Source organism: Streptopelia decaocto, assembly GCF_964273445.1.
Source record: "Streptopelia decaocto genome assembly, chromosome: 9".
Taxonomy (NCBI): domain Eukaryota; kingdom Metazoa; phylum Chordata; class Aves; order Columbiformes; family Columbidae; genus Streptopelia; species Streptopelia decaocto.
The window spans coordinates 251,212-273,235 of NC_138664.1; the positions used below are offsets into that span (position 1 = coordinate 251,212).

The 22,024-nt window shown below is 46.9% G+C and overlaps 1 long non-coding RNA gene across 1 annotated transcript in view; it reads left to right on the forward strand.

Annotated features, from left to right (window-relative positions):
• The window catches only part of LOC309443780, a 43,813-nt gene extending 22,195 nt beyond the window's left edge, over positions 1–21,618 (forward strand). Inside the window, exon 3 of the long non-coding RNA XR_014184859.1 lies at positions 21,394–21,618. This is a non-coding gene — a long non-coding RNA (uncharacterized lncRNA). The remainder of the gene's footprint in view (positions 1–21,393) is intronic.
• The last annotated feature ends 406 nt before the right edge of the window (positions 21,619–22,024 follow it).

Sequence of the window (22,024 nt, forward strand, 5' to 3'; positions counted from 1 at the left end):
CAAAGGCAGGTAATTCCATTTGCACGAGGGTATGGATGTTCACGCTGATCTTTAAGTATGTTTGGTTTGATTTTTATTTTCCTCTGTTTGTGACATTTTGGGGACTTTAACCTTGTTATATGTGCCAGTGTGGTTTGACGGAAGTTGAAATCTCAGGAAGAAGAGAGGGCATTAATGCTAGCCCTGCTTTAAGCGAGAAAAAGAACTAGATATATAGAGGTTCCTTCCAAGATAATTTTTCTACAACAAAAAATCATGGCTTCCCAAAGACTTTCCTGCCAGAATGTAAAAGGAACGGAACGTTGTTAGGGCTTACGTTTTGCGGGGACATCTTAAAATATTATTCAGTTTTGGTGGTGTTGGGTTTTTGTTGTTGTTTTGTGGTTTTGTTTGTTTGTTTGGTTTTGGTTTTCTTGGGTTTTTTCTTTTTTTCCTGAGAAGTACAGAAGCCAGAGCATGGGCTGTCAGTGCATCCCAGTGCAGAGAGGCATTGCCAGGAAAGCAAACATATGTGTCTATGATGAACTGAACGGGCTCACTGTCCAGCCAGAACTTGATCTGATAGTAAATTCATTTGGAAAACTTTTCTGTTACACATTTAAAATACTCTTCTTTTAATCAGACAGCCACCCCGAAAATGATTTAGGAGATCTATAAGCTACCGCGGCCATCCTGAATACTCTCTTCTGGTTGCACTGCATCCCGGTTCCCTGCTCTTATAGGAGGCACAGTGAGATTCTTAATTTCCTATAGCTAGTCAAAACTGTACTTAGACTGAAGTGAACATATACATTGTATGTGCAGTAAACCACGCTGTAAGTCTCATGTCAATAATAAAGCATATTTAGTTACCAGGGGAAAAGCTCTTTCTCTGAACTAAATCTTTCCTCTCCCTTCCTCTTCTCTGTTGTATTTGTCCCTCTTGTCTTATTCCATGAAAAAAAAATTTAGAAATCACTGTACAAGACATCAATAGTTCTAATTTTCTCTGGTTTTGACAGTAGTTAATGAAGTCTTGACAGTAGCTAATGATGCTGTAAACATGTCTTTTAATTGTAAACATGTGTCTAGTGAGGAAATGAATGGTATTCTTGAGAGGACCGCTTGCCCTGGCTGCTTATATTGGAGCTCTGGGCTTTAGTGTAATGGAAGACAGAAGCCCTGCTGATGACACCTGGACACCCAGCATGTGCTTCATCGGCTCTTCCAAATGTATGTTTCTGTTGAAATAACAACCACCATAATAATAATCGATGGGACCCGCGGTGCCTGCCGTCCTTGCGGGGATGATGCCCTGGGAATGTCAGCTCAGGGTGGCACTTCCAGGCTACCAGTTTGATTGCGGGAACCGGGAAGTGCTCTGAAGAGCTGGGACAGATGGGATGGCAAGGAGGCAGGCGAGAGGGCAGGGAGCCAGAAAGCTTCAGTCGCTAGAGCTGACTGCACTGACTCGTCCTTGCAGAATTTTGCTGGACTGGCGTTTTTCTGATGGAAGATTGTTGCCTCTGTGTGTTGAGGAGCAGTCCCGCTTTGAGCAGAGCACGGTCCCTGCGGGCTGGACCCGTCTCCTGGCTGTGCCGCAGGGGCAGGGCTGCGGGCCAGGGCACGCGGCTTCCACGGGCAGCACCGAGGGGTCTGACACGGGCTCCTCAGCAACGGGCGCCCGGCACCCGACCCAGGGACTGCGCTCCAGGAACCGGGGGCGGTCACAGCACTGCCAGCCTATGGAATCTGGAGCTGCTCTCACTCAGTCCTTTACTGGACTAGATGAGAGAGAGAGACTAGTCTGTTGGTCCATTTTGTTGAGCTCCTATTTTCTGATTTCACTCTGAAAATGCCTGCATTAAGTGAGCAGATTTTAAGGACCCTGTGAGATTTCTAGAGTGTGTACATTAAAAGTTTCCTAAAAACACCCTTCTTGTTTTCGTTTTGCGAGTACCCAAGAGGAATGACAGGTGCCATTACTCTCTGTGACACTGTTGCCACCGTCAATGGAGCCACTTCCTTCCCTGTGGGGCTTGTTTCCAGTTTCTTAGAGAAGTCGTTTCTATTTATTTTTCTATTTTTATTTATTTTTAGCAGAACCAGTTGTAGCAGCCGTCTTGCTTCCTTTGCCTTGCCTCTTAAGCATGGAATTTCGATTACATCCTTGTCAGCTCTACAGGATGAAAAGCCATTTACGGTATTGTTGACGTGTCAGTTACAATGCCTGCGCTTCTGCTCTTCAGAGAGACTACCAAAGAGGATCGAATTTGAGGGAGATTACGTGGTTTTGATGATCAGTTTTAATATAGGTAGATGAACAGAATTTTTAAATCAACTTCATTGTTTGACCCCAGGGAAAAAAGAACAATATCTGCCATGATGACTTGATATAACTAATCTTCATATACTTTCTTGTTGATTTTTTTTCTCTCCCTTCTCAATTTAATAAGAGCTTTGCACATTCATGTGAGAAAACGTACTGACAATATATTGGTTTCTGCATATTTCCCAGTGCAAATTAATTTTTGAATCATGATTTACTTTACCTCAGGCCTTTTTCCAAGTTTTCTAATTGAAATTGGGGTTATTAACCAGACGAAAGTATTTTTTCTATGTTTTCTTACTTTGACCGTGCTCACTAACTGACGGCAGCAGACTAGCAGGTAGAAAAGTAGGATGTGGAGACTTTGCTTGGACAGAACAGGGGAAGGCGAGGATGCCGGGAGCGCGTCCTCTGCCCGCTCCACAGCCGTCTGTGTGCCGCGCGGCACCGCGGGCCGCTCGGCCGTGTGTGCCCGTCTGTGTGCTGCACAGCACCGCGGGCTGCTCGGCCGTGTGTGCCCGTCTGTGTGCCGCGCGGCACCGCGGGCCGCTCGGCCGTGTGTGCCCGTCTGTGTGCCGCGCGGCACCGCGGGCCGCTCGGCCGTGTGTGCCCGTCTGTGTGCCGCGCGGCACCGCGGGCCGCTCGGCCGTGTGTGCCCGTCTGTGTGCCGCGCGGCACCGCGGGCCGCTCGGCCGTGTGTGCCCGTCTGTGTGCCGCGCGGCACCGCGGGCCGCTCGGCCGTGTGTGCCCGTCTGTGTGCCGCGCGGCACCGCGGGCTGCTCGGCCGTGTGTGCCCGTCTGTGTGCCGCGCGGCACCGCGGGCTGCTCGGCCGTGTGTGCCCGGCCGGCAAGTATGGGTCAGAAACACCGGGTTTACTGCCCATGCACCGATCACCTGTGCCACGATTCACAGGAGGTTCCTGCTTCAGATTCCACGTGGGGAATATACAAACGGCTGACTTTGGACATGAGGTTCAACTCTGAATTTTACAGGTTTTTAAGCCTTTTCACGAATAAAGATTTTCTGCTCCAGTCTATCTGAGGTTTGATTTATAACTCAGTCATATGTTGATTACTGGGCAGAAAATCTGCAATATTTGCATTCACATATGGTGAGACCACTGCAGAGCCTGAGCTAACAGAAAAGGGAATCTGTCTTAAGTAGTAAAATGGAAAACCTAGGAGAATATTTGTTGTTAATGCAAGTAGTGTTACAGTAGGATGAGGCATTTGCTGCCTTCTGAAGAATAGGAAAAAGTCAAAAGAACAGCGATTGTCACTATACACTTGTCTCCTTGGTTTTCTTCAGAAAGATTGATTTTCTTCTGATGGATCAAAGTGAAAATCCAATGTCTTCACACTAACAGCTAACAGAAAACAAAGTTGCCAAAATTTATGTCCCTTTGGGATCGAGGATCTTTGGGTCATGCAAAAAGACATTGAAGCAGCAGAATGTAGAAGTTGTCTAGAAGAAAAATAAAACCACAGAGATTGGTTTCACTGGGTCGACGAGCACACTCTCCTCTCTGCTTCAGTGTAACTTCCCCCTGAAAGCTGCTTGGTCAGGCCCAGTGAAACAAAGCAGCACCCGCTGCAGTGCTGTCAAGGTATTTTCGATCATGGACGCACGCGTTTGTCACGAGTCGAGGTAATGTAAAGGGGCACAGTAGAATGACGCTTGTTATAATTGAGACTGGGAGCTCTATTGCTTTCCATGAAATAATACCTTTTACACAGCTTGTGTTAATCCCTGTGGGAACGTGTGGCCTATACAGAAAGGAGTGTTGCATTCTTTCTTTTCCACTGTTGTATGTTTTAATGCGGCCGTGCAGCTGCGGCGTCTTTGCTGGGCTACAGCTCTGAGAGGTGCAGAGCATGAGTGCAGCATTTCTACTGGCATCTCAGCAGGGACGGGATTCCCTCACTGCGTGACTTGGGAATACGCTGGTTCACAAAGGGCTACAGAGCCAGAAATCACTGGTGTGAGGGGTGTCAGAGCCGCATCGACAGCGCGGCGCTGTGTTCTCCCGGTGGCTCTAGCTGGGCGCTGGGGAGGCTGTGCCATGCGGGGCAGGCGGCGCGGTGCTGTGTTCTCCCGGTGGCTCTAGCTGGGCGCTGGGGAGGCTGTGCCATGCGGGGCAGGCGGCGCGGTGCTGTGTTCTCCCGGTGGCTCTAGCTGGGCGCTGGGGAGGGGAGGCTGTGCCATGCGGGGCGCGGGCAGGCGGCGCGGTGCTGTGTTCTCCCGGTGGCTCTAGCTGGGCGCTGGGTGGGGGAGGCTGTGCCACGCGGGGCAGGCGGCGCGGTGCTGTGTTCTCCCGGTGGCTCTAGCTGGGCGCTGGGGAGGCTGTGCCACGCAGGGCGCGGGCAGGCGGCACGGTGGGCGGCACAGCCGCCTGAACCTGCGGCACGAGAGCAGCCCTGGCCCGGCTCTGCAAGGGCTGTTCGTAGGCGTGACGAGTCTGTTGGGAGCCCGGAGGAACTGAAAATTGCTGTATTGGAAAGTGTAGAGCAGTGGAAATAAGCACTATGCAAGGACATGGTAGGAAGAGAAAAAGAAGTTTGTTCTCGGGTCATTTAATTGTAATCTGTCCATCCCAGCAGGTCTCTGTTTTCTTGCTTTAAAAGGTTACCTTGGTTTAGTTTTCCATATGTTTCATTTTAATGAAACCTGGCTTTGCAGATTGGAAGCTTTGGTGCCTTTTGTCTTTGAAGTGGAGAAGCAGCTCCATCCTGAGGTTCTGCCCCCTCGGGTCCTGCAGGAAGTGTCGATCAGAGGTGACGAGCCTATATCCTAAGATGTCCAGCCCTTTAGAAATTCACTCTTGGAAGAGGAGTGATAAAGAAGAAAAGCAGCCCCAAACAGCCAAAATATCTAACACCATTCTAATATTGTTCTGGCATATGCTGGTGGGAGGATCTAAGACAGTTTTATTGCTTCAGTTCAGAAACAGAAGATGTAGCACAATGCAAGAGATCTCAGAGGGGAAAAAGCCTGGATATAGAGTGTTTGCACATGTCGTTTTCTCTTGTGAAAGTTAAATATGTCTAAACACTATAAGGGGGATAGTCAGTGAACACTGACTGTCAGATTACAGCAATATTTTCCTGTAATCATCCTATCCCAGGCGAAATAAACATGCCCAGCATCCAGTTTACATGTTCTCCTCCTACAAAGTAAATTCCTCATGTTCTTCTTGGGCTTCATAAATATGCAGGGTAGGAATCAAAACAGGGAAATACTGTTTCTACAGAAAATACATTATTTTTTCCAAGCCGTGGCTGTGATCCTCGGGGCATTCTCAGCGTCAGAGAATTTGGGTTTGTCCTGAGATTACTTGGCTGGTTTTTTTCCACGTTCTCATTCAATTTCATAAGAAATTCAAATGCCTTTCAAAATAGTCACCTTCACAGCTGCGTGCTTTTAAATCGGAACTTGCAAGCAAAGTAACTGTTCAGGGTAATGCTGGCATCAGATTCCGCAGATACTTCAGTTTTACCTCTGTGCACCCACATTTTAAACTTACCAGCCTTCCCTCTTGGATAACATGCCTTCACTGCCCTGTTCTTTCTGCTTAAGATGAAAGGAAAATGTATCTCCTTCATATCAGGATTGTTTTGACTAATTATGTTACCCACGTGCATGTAGTTAACCTCTCAGTATGGCATGAAAAGACATGCCAATGACTTTTTCTAAATACCTACTTTATTTTGCTTGAGTGCCTGTTGGGGCCCTTAGCTTTGCGTTGCAATCAAATAAATGTTAGAAAAGTGGGAAGAATGTTGATGACATTGAACATTTTTGCTCCAGGCTTTGACACTAAATCTGGCTAAACTCTAAACTCTTTAATGTTTCTTTATCTGTACTGACAAAACAAACCAAAAGGCATGGACTGAAATTGTGAAGCTCACTGAAACGCAGCAGCATGGTGACTTTCTTGCTTTTGTTCTGATCCTTCGTGTTTCCCAGCTCTTTACCTAAGGTATTTTTTCTCTCCTGTAGCAGTTTGCAGGCGAGGGACTGAGAACCTTTTGGAGAAGCTGTGTAGCCCAGCGGGAGGTTATTCAGATCCTATCTTTACTGTTAATTTTTCAAGTCGCGGTTACAATTAACGGCCGGTTTGGGGAAGGCTGGCGGCTGCTTTGTAGTTCCTCCCTCCAGCGAGAGCCGCGGTGTGGAGCGCCAGAATACTTTTCTATCCCAATGCGGGAAGCGCCAAGCACCAGATTTTATAGTGTAGACTAATGATTTCTGATTTGACAAGCAGAGATGAAAGTCAGATATTTTTTAGGCAGTAAAGGAGTCCGATACCCTGCTTGTTTGACATTGCTGAGGCACTTTGCTGCTGTTGTTTCTGCATATTAATAAGTCTAATGTGAAGATATTTGGTGAGAATCTGGAGAAAGTGCTGGTTTTGGGTGTTTTGTTGTTACAGTTGGGTCCTGGGCTGCACCTGGCCACTTGGGAAACGGGGCTAACGCTGCTCAGCCCCAGAGAAGCGCTCTGAGCTCAGCGGGTGGCCAGTGTCGCGTTAACACAAGGAGCAGCGTTAGTCCCGTCGGGCAGCACGGACGAACACTTGCACAAGCTGTACTGAGACTTGGTTAGCAGACATCTCTGACTGGGTGATAACTGGGTGTCGTATCGCAGTATCAGTCCTTTCTTATTGTCAGCCATGTAGGCTGAATTTACTAGGTAAGACCAGGCAGTTTTAAACTTAAAAAGTGGATTTCAGATCGATTAAATCTACATTTTTCTTTCTGCAAACTGTAGCTTGTACCTGTAATAGATGTCGTGTAAAGACAGATGGATATGCAGCACAGATTTTCAGAGAATACAGCTCGGTAATAACACATGCTTTGAATACATTATCCGTATTACTGTGCAGGGTCTTTTTAAAATGGAAGTTGTTGCATGAGTGTTTGGTGTTTTGTGGCAACAAATTTGAAGAAAATTGTAATAAACCAAGTCCTTATAAAAAATGAACGTGCTAACAGAACTTAATTACTGGCAGAGGGCAGGGGGAAGAAAACTGTCAGATGAAAAGCTCCCCTAAAGGTTTTAATTTTTAATTATACATTAAAGAAGGCCTATGCCGAGTTCCCTAAGATCAATATAAAATACAGATCATTCATCCACACTACAGTGCACTAGTGGCATAGTTATAAATATTCAAAAAGAAAATGAAAGTAATACAAACAGCCCTACTTTCTGAGGACAATTACTTCAGCTTATAATACTTCTATATTCTGTGACATGCTGCAGGCTGTTCAAACACAGTGGCTGTTTTCCAGAGTCTGTAAGTTTGGAACAGAAAAAATACGTCATTAACGACTGCATATATTGATCCTGACTGGCCTTCCCCGGCTCCTCGGTGCGCGGCTGCCCGCAGGGGGCCGGCTGCGCGGGTACCGGCGGCGTTTCGGAGGGCAGCGCCCGCGCAGCCCAGCGTGCTGATCTGGTGAATTATGACGGGGCCGGCTGCGCGGGTACCGGCGGCGTTTCGGAGGGCAGCGCCCGCGCAGCCCGGGCAGCCCAGCGCACTGATCTGGTGAATTATGGTGTTTAACATAGCCAGCAACCATGCAGTTCTGTATGAATGAAATAAGATTCAGTTCTAATGTTATGAACCTTTGATTCTTTTGTGTTCTGAAGAATGTTGAAACAGGCACATTTATCTTAGTTTCATAGTTAGGTAGGAGTATTGCTTTTTCTTTTCTCAATACCCTTTTGGGCAGTGAAGTTACCTCACCTGGCAGTGAGGAGACTCTCAGCTCACTCTTCCCATGCTCTGGAGCCAGCCCCTCACCTCGCTCTTCCCATGCCTTCTGCTCTGGAGCCAGCTCCTCAGCTGGCTCTTCCCATGCGTTCTGCTCTGGAGCCAACCCCTCAGCTGGCTCTTCCCATGCGTTCTGCTCTGGAGCCAGCCCCTCAGCTCGCTCTTCCCATGCCTTCTGCTCTGGAGCCAGCCCCTCAGCTCGCTCTTCCCATGCCTTCTGCTCTGGGAACTAAACTTCAAAGATTTCAGAGGCTTTTTTCTTTTCTTCCTCATGGCTTCTTTCACCAGCACTTTACCGTCCTGCTTCCCTCACTGGAGGGCTGGGAGGAAATGTATCCCATTGCTTCAATCGAAATATCTGAGCGTGACTGAGAGCACCGTTTGGTTCCCCTGGCACCTCACGGACCATCCTTGGTGAGAAACCGGAGCAGGTTGTGCATCAACAGACATCACGGCCTTTCCAGTAGTGAGAGGGTACAAAGAACAGGAGCATATTTCAAAGTCAAAGGGGAATCGAAGCTGTCAGGGAATAATTACAAAAGCTGGAGCTGGGCCAGCATGCAAGGACTGGTGCCCCGACTTTTAGAAATCGCTCTATGAAATATTAATGATGAGAAAATGTCAAGTCCTCAGGCTTTATTCCTTGGGCAGAATGTCATCTCTTGTACGTATTCCCTGAGGTCTTGTTGGGCTGTTTGCTATCCCAATAAAAGGAACCTTTTCTATGAATCACTGCTCTAAACCCATGTAACACACCTATGGTTTTGCAAAAGGTCTCCCATTCGGAATATTTCAATACTATAGGAGTTTAAACCAGATATTTCAAGAAATTGAACAATAAAAATGTGTGAATTTAAAAGTCTTGCAAAACTGAAGAAATATAGGAGTTGCCTTCATTATAAAGTAGCCTTAAAACAGTTTTGCAGAAAACATAACTCTTATGGTGCTCTCTAGAGTGAACTGTCATCCTGCTGTATTGATCAGCTGAGAGGGGAAGCCGAATCTGAATGTGTTGGTTTATACCAATGGGCTTGACGTGCGATCTTACTGTAAAAAAGGTCATCATCCATCAGCCTGTGTAGCCCTAGGAAGAAAAACTTGCTCTCTGGAGAACGCTAGAAGCAATCTTTAAAGAAGCTCAGAGTATACAGACTTTTACTTAGGTTAAGCATTTGGAGATGGGAAATTAAACTAAAGAAAATATCAGACACTTACAGTAACTTTTGCCAGGATTAAGCTGTCAGCTGCAGTTTCATCCAGAGCTTTGAAAGAAAATGTTATAGGTTTATTTACTTTCTGCAACTTTTTTTTCCCCCCTTCTTTTTAATTCCCGAAGAAGCTGGGCAAGTATGGTACCTACATTGTGCATTCGCCCTGCAGGCCACATATACATTTAAGTAATAGAGGTTAGGATCTGGTTGATGTCAATTGAACTGCTGAGTACATATTAAAAAAGAACCAGGTCATTTTTATAGACAAATGCTGATCTATCGTCTCCTCCCAGACTACTGTCTTAATATTAATGGAAAAATTGTAATGTTATATTTGATGAATCGTGACACACGTTGTGAGTCTTGCCTGATGTATCAGTGACTTCCAGCCTCCTTCCACTTGTGGACCACTTAATATTGTTAAGGTGAAAGTTTGTTTTCCTGTATTGCAAGTTTACACCCATTGATAATGGGCTTTCTGCTCTTGGTTACATATTGCACACCTGGTATAAATACTGCAGAGCCCATGGCAGGAGCGAACGGACCACGAGGCTGAACGCTCGGGTTTGCACAGCCCTCTGTTGGACGGGTGCCGTCCCGGGTTGGATGTTTAACAGCTGTTGGGGTGAGTGGGTGCAGCATCAATGGATTCATCAAAGAATGAGTGAATCGGTAGGTAAATCCTCACTCAACTTTTCCAAGCTACACCTGTAAGCTCCCTCGTCCTCACACCAGTTGTCTCCACCAGGATCATCTACGGCGCGTTTTTCTGACTTCTGCTTCCACAGACTGTTCAAACATGTTAAGTGGTTCGAAATTGATGTCTGTTTGTGCTTCCAGTGTTGAATAAGCTTTCCACTAGAAAAGGGACTGTGTGTAGTATAGTTTTATAGTAAGGGTGTGTTTTGATGGTTAAGTTTGCAAGAGTTACACTTTATAGCTACTGTATAAACATTTGCAAATAACTCTGGTTTTAAGGTCTTATTCAAGAGTATTGCACTGTTACTTTTTATTGAAGTTGGAAAACAGAGCGGGCAGCGCACGCAGCGGAAAACATTGGTTTGTTGCAAAGTTTTGTATGTTCTGAACTTTTCATAGTAGTACACTCCTGATTGCAAGCTATGGCTTCCAGGCCTTTTCTCCCTCAAGAGTCCTGTTGGAAGAGGTGGGAGGGATGGGGATTTCACTGATTCCTCCATGCACTTCAGGTTCTATGCACTTTTCTGTGCATATTCTTTTATTAGAAAACAAAGTAGGGGACATTTTAAACAAATCATCATACACTAACAGTGCTTAATGAATAGAAACTCTAAAATATTACAGGAGAGTCTTGAATTTCTTTCTGGCCATAGGAAACGGGGTCAGGAAGGGTATAAAGAGTGCAACGGGGCGGAAAAAGAGCAAAGCTGTTTTGAGGCTGTGTGCAGTGGGTGTATAAACAAGCTGTAATTTGGAAGCTGCATGTAGAGCACTAGTTCATGATTAATCAAACGATGATGCATAATTCCATTGGAAAGTTTTATTGAGATTTTTGCATGGGGAAAAAAAAAAGAGTGTAAATGAGAGAAGAGAGTCCATCCCAAAGCTACTGACAAGATCGTCCTTCGGCCGCCCTGAGAAGGAACGTCGGGAACGGGAGAGAAAGGTCAGAGACAGAACGGTGGGAACGGCTATTTAGAGCCCCCCCGCGCGCCTGCGGGGCTCCCGCACGTGACAGCGCAGGGGAGGCAGGGGAAGCCAGTGCAGGGGGAGGGCCGGGGGCTGTCACTGCTGAATGGCATCAGTGACATTCGCTGCATCCTCCTGGATCTTCTGTATGTGGAGAAAGTCGCTGTGGGAAACAGACAGCATTCAGACAAAGGCATTACTATACTTTTAATAATATTAGTTTTGGCTTCTCCATTAAAATGTTTTGGATATGAAGGAGGAGATTTTGGTAGGTCCACACTCCGTTTGCAAGCAGAGCGACTGGAAGGTCTGTGCTTCCAATGGAGGTTGCTCATGAAAATACAGAAGGGAAAATGAGTCTGAAGAAATCTTAATTTTATGCTCTGGGTTAAGGACATGAAACCTAAAATTATTATAAATGGAAGATCTTCATTGAAGGCATTACTAGAAGTTATACATCAATGAGGAAAGCAAATCCATCTAAAATCTATTTTATAAACTTAGCAAATCTGTGAATTCAAATCACCTTACTTGAATTTTCTTCCTCTCTAATGGGTTGGAGTATGTTATCTATTTTTTAAGTGAAATCACAAACTTGTGAGCTTTTAAATATATCCCAAATATCTCCACTGTAACTTTATTGAATTGTCTCTTTAATAATATTTGATTTATTAAAAAAGACAGGCCTGAAGTGATAAAGCCTTGGAGCAGATTCAGATTGGTTTGATTTTTCTCAATGAAGTTAGATTAACAGGTAATATAGGCCATTCTTTACATCATTTATGCCACTGGCATTATCTTCCAGTTCTGGAGGCAGTAACGAACTGGGATTCAAAGACGTAATTTCAAGTGTTGGTCTGGTTGACCTGGAGTTTCCAGATTAACTTTAGTTGTCTTTCCAGTTTCCTAGTTCAGGAATCTTGTGCCAATAACCAGTGAACCAGCATTTTCTGCTGTATGAAAAGCTACCAACTGCTGATTCATCAAAACCAATTCAGTATAATTTCTGTTTATTTTGCTGTGATTGGCAAATATGGATGTGGATTTTTACGTGCATTTCGATATCTGACTGCTGTAATAGTTCCTGTCTGGGAATATGAATAACAGTGATGAGAACCATAATCCACATGAGAGAAAGTCATGATGCACAGGAATATGTTTTCTGACCGTTTCATCCTTTACTAAAACTCCAGGTCTGCGCAGTGTGACATAACGATGTGCGACGTATGGCAGGGGCAGGCTGTGGAATGTGCTGCTCTATACACGGTTCCTTGTCAGGGGTGCAGCACTACCGAAATACATGTTATTTATGCTTCATCTTTAGATGTTTAGATTTTTATTGTCAGGCTGTGTACAAAAAGCAGTTTTGTCTTTCCATTTTGCCTTCTGTACTTTGCATGTCCTTCCTTAAACTGGCTTTTCTTTCTCTGTTGGAAATGTTAGAATAAAATGTTTCAAGAAACCTAAATTCTACTAAAATTGAGTTTAATTCAGGCTCCATCTGATGAGCCACTGAAAGTTTAGGCCAGTAAGTGATGCTGCAGTATTTAGGAGGAAAACTGCAATCCACGTGGGAAGCTTTACACGAGCAGAGAACACCAACTTGCAGAAAGGCAGGCGAGAGGGACAAAAGGCTGGAGGACACACAGAATGCTTCAGTGTTTTCTATTTATGTTTTTAATTTATAGGGGTTGAAATGTGCAAATCTAAATGTCGCCTGGCAAATTTAATTAAATATGAGAATAGTCTCAAAACAAAGTGGCAGAAATGCCCCAAGGGAAAGATCAGATGTTGAACCGTGTGATCTTTCCCACAGTATGTTGCAGGGGCTCACAGGAGCTGGTGAGTACAGAGGGAAGCACAGCTGCGGACGTCAGCGCTGCGGGAGCTCTGGGTGTCTGTCTGCGCTGAGAAAATGTTGCAGTATGGCCTGTGAACTGCATAGAAGACGTCTTCTCAACAACAGAGCTGTTTCTTTTGCGGAACGTGGTGTCATTGTTTATCCACTTAAAAAGGAAAATGGTTTTGAGTCCAACACAGTTGTTTGTTTTCTGTTATGTGAAATTTTCTGTCCTTACGTTACACTCCGTGTGCCTCCAAATTTCTTCTTCCAGACGATGACCTCTGCCCTTAGCAAAGAACTTGTTGGGCAGAACCAGGTACTTTCCAGAGGGTTTTGTACTTTTCTGTTGTAGTTGTACACTTACCGTTCCAGTAGTGAAGAGGAAGAAAGATCAGGTCACAATCTGCCTTCTGTAGATCCAGTTTTCATCTTCCTCTTGCCTTTCAACTTTGTGATCTTTGGTTACTCTAGTGCTTCCAGTGTGGTACTCGCTACCAGCTTGGGTCACTGAGCTGGTCATCTCACAGTCAATTATCGTTATTCTGTATTCAGTTTTCTGCTTTCACTTTCAGGACTAGTTAATGTACCAATAATGACCTGCATTCTTGATGACTGGCTGAACTTAATTATACCATATAAATAATTTTGATCGATATGATTCTGTTATAAAACTCTTGGTGCACTGAATAACATTTAAAAATATTTTCTCACTCTCTATAATTGAATAAAACTCTCATTTCTCTCTGCCGTTTAACATTTAATGCCCAGTGTGAATTACGTATCTAAAGTCCTTTAAAGCAGAGTATATTTTGAGATTGGGTGGCACTGGTTATGAAAATCAAATATTAAACAGGCTTGGAAAAACATTGAAACAATGAAATTTAACAAGGGCAAGTGTAGAGTCCTGCACCTGGGCAGGAACAACCCCAGGTTCCAGTATAGGTTGGGAGATTACATATTAGAGAGCAGTGTAGGGGAAAGGGACCTGGGGGTCCTGGTGGACAACAGGATGACCATGAGCCAGCACTGGGCCCTTGTGGCCAGGAAGCCAATGGTACCTGGGGTGGGTTAGAAGGGGGGTGGTCAGTAGGTCAGAGAGGTTCTCCTTCCCCTCTACTCCACCCTGGTGAGACCACACCTGGAATATTGTGTCCAGTTCTGGGCCCCTCAGTTCCAGCAGGACAGGGAACTGCTGCAGAGGGTCCAGCGTAGGGCAACCAAGATGATTAAGGGAGTGGAGCACCTCCCTTATGAAGAAAGGCTGAGGGAGCTGGGTTTCTTTAGTTTGGAGAAGAGGAGACTAAGGGGGGACCTTATTAATGTTTATAAATATATAAAGGGTGAGTGCCATGGGGATGGAGCCAGGCTGTTCTCGGTGGCAAACAATGATAGGACAAGGGGTAATGGGATCAAGCTGGAACACAAGAGGTTCCACTTAAATTTGAGAAGAAACTTCTTCTCAGTGAGGGTGACAGACACTGGAACAGGCTGCCCAGGGAAGTGGTGGAGTCTCCTTCTCTGGAGACATTCAAAACCCGCCTGGACATGTTCCTGTGCGACCTCACCTAGGTGTTCCTGCTCCAGCAGGGGGACTGGACTAGATGATCTTTTGAGGTCCCTTCCAATCCCAAACATACTGTGATACTGTGATACTGTGAAAGGCAGAAACAGCCATAATTCATTCTTCTTCAGTGATAATATTCTGGATCTTGTTCTCCTAAAACACTGGAGACCTACTGAATTATCAAGGTCTAGATAACAAAACAAATGGAAAACTGTTGAAGAAGTGAAAAGTGTTTTCACTCTCATTTATTGGAGCATGATAACTGGTGTGGTTAAAAGGAGAAATTGGTGTTCCTACCAGTAGCTGGACATAAAGCTATATATATTTTTCTCCTATGTATTTTTTTCACCTTTACAAATGAAAAACCCTACGGCACAAAAATGTCTAAAGGGGCTAAACTAAATTAACAACCCAAATTGTCATTGAAGGTGCTCTGGTCGTGGCAATGCTCGAACATCTAAGGCATGGAAAGGCTAGGGCAAAGCTATAGCTTTTCCCTGTTGGAAAACATTGCCACATGAAAGGCAAAGCAATGTAAGGAATGATTGTTGCTGTTAGTGCTTTTACTTCAGGATGAATCTCCACCAGGTGAGGAATTGAAAGGCAGAGAAAGAGCAGAACAAACCTCATAGCTGCATTAAACCAAATGGTATCTTCACGGTGGCGATATGATATACAGGGTGGTAGGATATCTCACTCTTTCTGCAAAAGGATCAGAAAGCCTTTTTCTTCTCAGTATTGTATCAAAGTTTCCCTATAGCTGTGTTCCTGACAGCATCACAGTAGAAAGGTGTGTTTCCCCAGTTAGCAAAACAGCCTAATTTATGAGTAATTCTCTTTAGGTTAGAATTCTGCCACTTCTAGATATTGAAGATGTAAAATGTTCTATTTCTTTGTGTATGGAAGCAATCAAATATGCAGTAGCTTACGAGCCCTGTAACTCCACAAAGGACAAAGATATCAAGAAAGAGTCACGATGCATTTGAGGTAAGAGAAAATTTTTAAGAATTTACAACAGCAATTTGAAAACAATTATTTTCTCTTTAGAGAAAACTGCCTAGGCAGAAATTATCTTTAGTAGATTCCTGCTTTTTCTATTGTGGACTGTTTATGCAGTATTAAAATGGTGTGAATAATTTGCAGATAAGACCTCCTGTCTGTGCAGTGGGCCCAGCGCTCCCCAAGAGAAACGCCTTCCTTTTGGGGCACCCCCGTGGGAAAAGCACCACGTGTAGTTGCCCTTTCGTGAGAACACCCGGTGTGGGTGTGGGTGTGGGTGTGGGGGGGTCACCCAGCTCAGGGCTCGTTCTTTGTCAGTGGTGGCAGGAGATGTCATTTAGGGAGAAATCTATGAACTTGCTAATATGGAGAGAGAGAAACAAACCGAACATGGCTGAGAGAATAACAGATATTATGAAATGTAATTCTTGTCAAAACTGATTTAGGAAAAGCAGACAATAATTGAGATAAATAGCTGCGCTCCATTGCAGCTCCTCCTCGCCCTCTCCTCCCTTGTCAGCACTACAGGGACATACAAATAGGCTTTTACTTTTTTTAGTGTTGGCTCTTTGTCAAGGTTGCCATTACTTGACTTTCTGATACTGTGTTGTACAGCACGTTCCTTTGGTGCGGTGTCTGGCATACAAGGCGTACCCTGCAGGGCTCCTCTGAGGAACAGGCGCTCCCCGCCCGGGGGCACCGGTCAGTCTGTGCGCGGGGTGAAGCGGGTGGAACTGCGCGTCCCACGGGGCTGGTTACCTGGGTGGAATGTCCTCGGTAGCCATGAAGGCAGAGTTGCCATCAACCCTTTTCCTCCCCTGAGTGAGAGACGTGGCTCTGAGATGGGCCTGTGAACATGGACCTGCTCAGAATTTCTGAGCACCTGTTTGAATAGCTAAGAATCCTAAAGTGTCTGATTTCAGAAGAGGAACTTTTCAGAGCCTTATTCAAGGTAAATGGTGTAAAGATTTATCTACAAAAATGACCTGATTTAGAGAAAATTCAATTGACTTCTCAGCAATGTCAGATTCGGTCTCTGACTCTGCAGTGCTCATGTGAGTAGCTTCCATAGTGCCAGTTACTGAAGTGTGTTTTAAGAACCTGACCCTTGGGAATTGAAGTCTATTACTGAAATGTAGGAATAAATGCATTGTAGTCTTCTAAAATAACTCAGAAAACAGCAGGTTAAATTTGATACGTAATACTGGCAGGGCACGGGGGGAAACAACCTGTTACTATTTCTCAGCATCCTAAGGAAGCTGAGCCAGTACTACAGGAAACGTACACTTGTAGCTCTGGTGGACGTGGGGCCCTGCGAACCGGCGCTTTGCTGCCCCTTGTGCCGCAGCGCAGCTCGGGGCTTCTCCAGCCCGACGCGCCGCTCGGCTGCCTGCAGACCTGCGGACCTGCGGACCTGCGGACCTGCGGACCTGCGGACCTGCCGACCTGCGGACCTGCGGACCTGCAGACCTGCGGACCTGCGGACCTGCGGACCTGCGGACCTGCCGACCTGCCGACCTGCCGACCTGCAGACCTGCGGACCTGCGGACCTGCGGACCTGCGGACCTGCCGACCTGCCGACCTGCCGACCTGCAGACCTGCGGACCTGCGGACCTGCGGACCTGCAGACCTGCGGACCTGCGGACCTGCCGACCTGCGGACCTGCCGACCTGCCGACCTGCGGACCTGCCGACCTGCAGACCTGCGGACCTGCGGACCTGCCGACCTGCAGACCTGCAGACCTGCGGACCTGCGGACCTGCGGACCTGCCGACCTGCCGACCTGCCGACCTGCCGACCTGCAGACCTGCGGACCTGCGGACCTGCGGACCTGCCGACCTGCCGACCTGCCGACCTGCCGACCTGCAGACCTGCGGACCTGCGGACCTGCCGACCTGCAGACCTGCCGACCTGCAGACCTGCGGACCTGCGGACCTGCCGACCTGCAGACCTGCCGACCTGCCGACCTGCCGACCTGCCGACCTGCCGACCTGCCGACCTGCGGACCTGCGGACCTGCCGACCTGCAGACCTGCCGACCTGCAGACCTGCGGACCTGCAGACCTGCGGACCTGCCGACCTGCGGACCTGCGGACCTGCCGACCTGCGGACCTGCGGACCTGCAGACCTGCGGACCTGCGGACCTGCAGACCTGCCGACCTGCCGACCTGCAGACCTGCCGACCTGCCGACCTGCAGACCTGCGGACCTGCGGACCTGCGGACCTGCAGACCTGCAGACCTGCGGACCTGCGGACCTGCCGACCTGCAGACCTGCCGACCTGCAGACCTGCGGACCTGCAGACCTGCCGACCTGCGGACCTGCAGACCTGCGGACCTGCCGACCTGCGGACCTGCGGACCTGCCGACCTGCGGACCTGCGGACCTGCAGACCTGCCGACCTGCCGACCTGCAGACCTGCCGACCTGCCGACCTGCAGACCTGCGGACCTGCGGACCTGCGGACCTGCAGACCTGCAGACCTGCGGACCTGCCGACCTGCCGACCTGCGGACCTGCGGACCTGCGGACCTGCAGACCTGCAGACCTGCGGACCTGCCGACCTGCCGACCTGCGGACCTGCCGACCTGCGGACCTGCCGACCTGCCGACCTGCCGACCTGCCGACCTGCCGACCTGCCGACCTGCCGACCTGCCGACCTGCGGACCTGCGGACCTGCCGACCTGCCGACCTGCCGACCTGCGGACCTGCCGACCTGCCGACCTGCCGACCTGCCGACCTGCCGACCTGCCGACCTGCCGACCTGCCGACCTGCCGACCTGCCGACCTGCCGACCTGCCGACCTGCCGACCTGCAGACCTGCCGACCTGCCGACCTGCCGACCTGCCGACCTGCCGACCTGCCGACCTGCAGACCTGCAGACCTGCAGACCTGCCGCGCGGACCGAGAGGCTGCGTCTCGGGGGACCCGGGGACCCGGTGGAACTGAGTTCGTGTGTGCTCTTCACGCGGCCTCCGCCGTGAAAACAGGAGTCCCTTCTACAGGGCGTGCGAGTTCTCTGCTAAGGGATTGAAACCGGAGTAGCAAGAACTGCATCTAAATAGCTGGCAGGTCCTCAGCCTCTCCCCCAGTTCCCTGGGACCCCTGGTGTCACAGGGCACGATTTCAATCACCAGCCAGCAATGGACATGGGATCCCCGAACTCCAGCTGGTGAAGAGAGCAAAATGAGCTTTCCCGTGTGTTGCAGAAGGTGAGTGCCCGAAGGTGAAGCAGGTGGCTATTCTGTGTCTCTCTTCTCCCGGAGATGTGTCTGTCTTGCTGACCATGAACGCACGCTCTGTATGTCCCGCCGTGTGGCCCAGCTTGGCTCTGTCCCTCGGGCAGCACTCGGCCTCTGCGGAGGCCCATGTTTGGCTGCACCTTCTCCCCAGCATGTCATCCAGAGAGGGGTTTGTCCTTCAGGCCCGGAGATGATACCTGGTTTTGATCCATCCTTGTCACTAAATCACTTTGGCAGCAAACTTAATTTACATTTCGTAATTGCCTTAAAGTCTCATTACAGCAGACACCTGGTACTTGCTGTCACATTTAAAGTTGCAAAACAGTTTCCATAGCAACAGCTGCCTCTGCACACCATGATTTTGTAGAGCATTTCTCTGTTGGCTAAAAAAAATCCACAATTGCTTTCCGTCCAAGGTTTAATTTTCCCATCAATCAATTCTGAATTAATTTGAGGTGAAAGAATAGATTATTTCTTATTAGAAAAAAACATACCCCCCATTTTCTTCTGGGAAAAACTATTGAAAAAATAGACAGGCTAAAGACGACTGGAAAGCAAGTGTGGTCTCAGCCTCCCCGAACAAGATATCTGTTCAGGAAACCTCTCTGCCGCCCGGTAAGGTGCTGGAAAGATGACACCGGTGCAGCTCAGGGCGTTTTCGGGAAACGCTGGAAATGACAGAGCCCACTGAACTCGGGTTCTGCTCACAGTGCCTCGTCGAGGGCGCTGGAGACGGAGGAGGCCGGAACGGAACGGCGCCGTTAGCGAGCAGTCACGGGAGCCGGTTATCGTGCACGGAGCAGGTGCTGCAGGGGTTATACAGATCTACAAATGAGTCAATACTTACAGGCTATTTTGATGTCTTGTCTTTTTCTTTTATACATATTTCTTATCCCAAATCTTAGTCACAGAAGACAGTTTCGAGATGCATTTCTTCATTTCTGCTGCACTGGATATAAAGATGATCTGAAATGTCTTTATAGAGAGATTCCTCTGCAGTAGTAAGGGAAACCTTGTCTCTGTTTTGCAGATAAAATTAGCTGAAGTTGTTTGCCCAGAAGATTCAGATCTGCAAAATCTCAAGGATTTTTCTGTTTAAATAATATGCTAAGTGTGGTGTGTCCATTCTTGTATGAATAATTTATATAGTTCTGGAGACCTGCTTATATGTTTTAATGTCTTTCAGGCAAATGTATTCATTTTACAAATAGACAAATCAGTCAGTTAAGAATCTGTTTTATTTTCTGGCTTAAATTGCTCTGAATGATGATTAAGTCCAAGTTATGGCCCTTGACTCCACTGTGTTGGTGCGAAGTCCAGCCCCATTGCCTTGAGATTTTGCTTGGTCGTTGTAACTCAGTGGTGCTGGAGACCAGACGTGGTCAGATGGTGCGTGACGAGCAGGAGAGAAAGAGGTTTCACTGCGGGCGGCACTGGCTCTGGGAGCCCGTGAGAATATAAAGCGCCGTTTAGTTTGAGCCTAGCAGCACTGGGATCCAAAAGGCGACCCGTCAACCCGGTGCAGTCCGTCTCAGCAGGGACGCGCACTGAGCCGTGCTCATTTATATGGCATGGTTCCCAGAAGCGCAATCTTTTGAAGTGACCACTCTTTTCCAGAATATTAAAACCACTAAATATCAGGTATCAAATGGCATCATTCAGTGTATGAAAGATAGTGGATCCTCTTCCACACAACTTTGATTTTTAGATCATTATATATAAACCTCATGAATCTTTACCAAACTGCTTCATTCACTGAAATCCATAATTGATTTTTTTCACTGTGAGACTTGTGCTGAACAAATCAATGTTTAGCATCTGTCTCAAAGCAGAGGCCATAAATCACCTCTTTTACTACAAACGCCTGGGATTTCAGTAGCAGGATTTTAAAGCCTGTTGGATTAGTTTTACATGAGGGGTATATCTACTTATTCTGCTCTAAATTGTTTGTCACCAGTACAATCTATGTGTGCAACTAGGAGAGGTTTTACCTGTTCTGTTACTTCATTTTGGCTCAAGGCATTTACTGGCTTTTATTAAAATGGAAAACAATGGAAAAATACATTGAGCTAAATATTTTATTTGGATTTCTTTTTGTCTGTTTATGTTTATATAGTGTTCTGTAAGGTCCTTCAGGAAATGTAGCATTTACCTTGTGTTTTAAGAATTCTGAATTCAGGAGCACACGACTTGAGTTCTGCATCAACCTTGTCTACTCTGTCTTGCTCAGGGTTGGCTTGTGTCTTACACAACTCAGGTGCTGTAGCAAGTACTTCTCTTTCAGAATAGCACCATACTTCAAACAAATAAGGATTAACAAGTGTTTAGAGACTTCGCCAAGATTCAGGACAAGGCAACACTTCTGGTCGCATTGCCAGGAGCTCAACAGGTGCCCTCGGGGAAGTTAAGACATCAAAAGTGCAACTCTCTTTACTGCAATTATACTCTTCACAGAACAAGGCAGATCGATACCTCAGTTAGGAACCTGTACCCTTCTGTATGACATAAGCTCACTCCATATTTCCTGCCGAAGCAGGACTCCAAATGGTTCATGTTCCTTCCAGAAACTTAAGTTTTACTGCTGAGCACACTGTGTTTCAGAAGTTGGCTTAGAAGATACATTGCAATTTTATTTTCTTTCTTATCTTCTTTTTCCATAGTTTCAAACCTGGATTCAGCTGTTAACATGGGGGCAGCTGAAGTCAAGGAATTACTTCCACGTGGGCTATACGAAGTAAAGGCACTATGATTCTCATCTTTAATTTTAACTCTTCCTTTCTCTGTCAGGTTCAACTGCTTTTTGCATTGCTTGAAGAGTTGTCTTCAGAGATGGAGCTTCAAGAGCACGTTTTTTCAGAGATGAATCACTTTGCTCCACATTCTCGTAGGTCATCTTTGTTTCTTCCTCACTTGGCAACGGAGTGAGAGCAGCTTCTTTTACTGAAGTATTTTTGCTGTCCAAGTATTCACAAGTACTGTCCACTGGCATTTTCTCCCCCTTCTTTTTCATTTTAGTGCCTTTAAGTAATTCTTCAGGTTCCTATTTCATTTTTAGCTCATGAGCATAACTTGCAAGTTCACATTCGCACTCTGACAAGCTTGCAATTGCCTCTCACTCGTGAAGAGTTTCCTTTCAACTTCCAGCACCCTTTGGCTCTCAAACAGAGCTTTCATCCTCTGCAGAGACAGTTCATTTCTCAAGGTTGCAGTTTCCTTCTGTGAGTTGTCAAGTTTCATTTGCAGTAAATCTGAATAGTAACCATCTTCAGACTCTCCTCCTCTGGATTCTTCCATGTTCTCATACAAAGTCTTACATTTTTCTAGCCGCCTCCCTTTCCTAAGATCTTCTGCCTCGCCATTCCCGTGTTCTAACATCAGCGGTAAGCGTTCCAACTGCTCGAATTCCGCCCGAGAGCCC